The sequence below is a fragment of the Lycium ferocissimum genome, unplaced genomic scaffold (genome assembly GCF_029784015.1).
Source record: "Lycium ferocissimum isolate CSIRO_LF1 unplaced genomic scaffold, AGI_CSIRO_Lferr_CH_V1 ctg4099, whole genome shotgun sequence".
Lineage (NCBI taxonomy): Eukaryota > Viridiplantae > Streptophyta > Magnoliopsida > Solanales > Solanaceae > Lycium > Lycium ferocissimum.
Window position 1 is genome coordinate 19,882 of NW_026725565.1, and position 3,243 is coordinate 23,124.

Here is a 3,243-nt window from a genome sequence, read left to right on the forward strand (position 1 = left end):
TTTATGGGTTCCTGTATTCTATCTAGAGGCTCGTAGATAGATATATGTAGCTAGATGTTCCATAACCTTATCAGTGCATATTGTGGTATAACATTTTGGCAGCCATGTCGGCTTGTGATGATGGGCACAGTTGTTGAATATTATATAGAGATGCGCTATTATCTTGTGATATATGCCTTTGCATAGTATAACGCCCATGAGATATCTTTGTGGTCCACCTAGAAATGATTATGAGATGTATATTCAGAGGTGCTCGGTGGGTTAGCTTCGAGCGCCCGTCATGGCCCTTTGGTTGGGTCGTGACATTCTGCCCTAGTGTGCGGCCCGTGCCGATTGTCTTCTTCTGTTGATTGTTTTGAAAGGAATTTTTGATGTCCCTTCCAAAATTCCACCCCAGTTTCCAGGTTGATGTTTGGCTGACTCTTGCACCGCTCCTTGTAATCTGATTATGTAGCTTCCGTCCGAATTCCATGTCTTTTAGGCTTCCTAAGGGTTTCTTGGGTTTTTCTTTTATGACGATCGAGCTCGAAAGCGCCTACGTATCCTGTCGTAGCAGGAATCAGGTCGAACGTAATTCGGAGTAAAGTAATTGAGTTTTTGGTTTTTTACTGATAATGCGATCGGTTCTGATGGGGACTGCCTACGTATCCCACTATGGGGAAGTCAGCTCGTTGCGTAGTTCATATTACATAGTCATTATTTTTCCTAGTCTTTTACAAAAGTACGAGTACGAGCAAAAGTATGGTTAGAAGGAAAATATAATAATGCGATTACAAGCAAATGAAAATCCTAAATGTAATATCTCTTGAGGGCATCTGCGTTGATGGCTTTGGGCCATTCTTGTCCATTCATCTTGGCTTGGACTACAACTCCTCTGGAAAGTACTTTTCGGACCATGTACGGTCCTTGCCAATTTAGTTCAAATATCTTTTTGTATTCATCTTGATATGGGAAGACTCATTTGATCACGAGCTGTCCTATTTCGAAGAATCGGGCTCTGACCCGTTTCTTAAAAGAACGATACATTCTTTGACGGTGTAGCTGTCCGTGACATACTGCGACCATTCTTTTTTCATCTATCATGGCTAGCTGCTCGTATCGACTTCTAACCCATTTACGCATCATCTAGCTCGGCTTCTTGAATGATTTTTAGCGAGGGAATTTTCATTTCTACGGGTATGACCGTTTCGGTACCGTAAACAAGAAAGTATGGAGTTGTTTCGGTAGACGTCCGGGATATAGTTCTGTATCCCAACAAAGCATAAAGCCACTGCTAATGCCAATTCTTGTAGTTGTCAATCATTTTTCAAAAGATTCTCTTGATGTTCTTATTGGCGGCCTCTACGGTTCCACTCATCTGTGGCCGATAGGCAGTAGAGTTCTGATGAGTTATTTTGAATTTTTTATAGATGTCTTTCATCAGATGACTGTTCATATTAGCTCCATTGTCCATAATGATGGACTCTGGCACATCGAAGCAGCATATAAGGTTGTTCTTCACAAAGTCAGCATATGTCCGTTGGATGTCGATGGCTCGATGGTCCGATGACGTCCATCCCCCATGCCACGAATGGCCAGGGTGAGCTCATTGCGTGTAGCTCTATTGGAGGAACCTTGATCAGGTCTCCGTGAATCTGACATTGATAACACTTTTGCACGAATTTGCAGCAGTCGTGCTCCACGGTCATCTAGTAATATCCTATTCTTAAGATCTTCTTCGCCAGGATGAACCCAATTATGTGAGGTTTGTATGTCCCTGCGTGTACCTTTTTCAATATCTTCGTGGCCTCTTCAATGTCCACACATGTGAGTAACCTGAGGTTGAGTGTCCTTTTGTACAATACTTCTTTGTTCAGGAAGAATCTATTGGCCAACCTCCTGATGGTCTTCTTCTGATTTCCTGAACTGTCAACTGGGTATTCTCTTTCCTCTAAGTATGCCTTGATGTCGACGTACCAGGGTTTACCATCCGGCTATGCCTCGATTTGAGCACAATGAGCCTGTTCTTCTTTCAAAGTGATCTCCAGTAGATTGATGTGACTGCTTTCGGGGTGCTGAATCATGGATGCTATGGTAGCCAAAGCATCGAAGAACTCGTTCTGAGGCCTCAGAGTGTGTTTGAAATCAATATTCTTGAATCTTCTGCACAACCTTTGTACTAGATTCACATATGGCAGAATCTTGTCATTCTTGGTAGCCCAATCTCCTTTCACATGATGGATGAGTAGATCGGAATCTTCGATTACCAACAACTCTTGTACGTTCATGTCCAATGCCATCCTGAGGCCGAGAATACATGCTTCGTATTCGGCCATGTTGTTAGTACATCGAAAATTGAGTTTTGCAGCCATTGGGTAGTGCTGTCCTATTTCTGATACCAGTACTGCTCCTATTCCTGACCCTTTGTAGTTGACTGCTCCGTCGAAGAACAGTCTCCATCCCGACTATGGCTCGGTCACCTCTTCTTCTACGACCATTACTTCTTCGTCAAGGAAAAAGATTCGTAGTGGTTCCAGTTTATTATCGACAGGACTTTATGCTAACATATTGGCTAGTGCTTGTCCTTTGACTGCCTTCTGTGTTATGTATACAATATCAAATTCACTCAGTAGCATCCACCATTTGGCTAACTTTCCAATAGGCATTGGCTGCCGGAAGATATATCTCAGGGGATCTATCCTGCAGATAAGGTGAGTAGTGTATACTGACCGATAGTGTCTCAACTTCTGGGCGACCCACATCGAGGCGCAGCATGTTTTTCTACGAGTGTGTACCTCAACTCGTAGGATGTGAATTTCTTGCTCAGGGATGATTCTTTTTGCCACCTTCGTTATGTTGGGTCAACAAACACCCAAAGGCGTTTTTTCTAATATCGACAGGTATAGCACTAATGGACTCCCCGACCGGGTGGCACTAAGACGAGAGGATTTGAAAGGTATCTCTTGATTGTATCAAATGCCTGCTGGCACTCTTCTGTCCATTTTGTGGGAGCGTCTTTCTTTAGTAGCTTAAGGATTGGTTCCACAATCCCAGTCGACTGGGCTATGAATCGCCCGATGTAGTTCAACCTTCCCAAGAAACTCAAGACTTCTTTCTTGGTCTTGGGAGGTGGTAATTTCTGAATAGCTTTGATTTTGGTATGGTCTAGTTCAATGCCTCTCAAGGTGACTGTGAATCCCAACAGTTTACCTGCGGGCACTCCAAACGTACACTCGCTGGGTTTAGCTTCATATTGAACTCGCA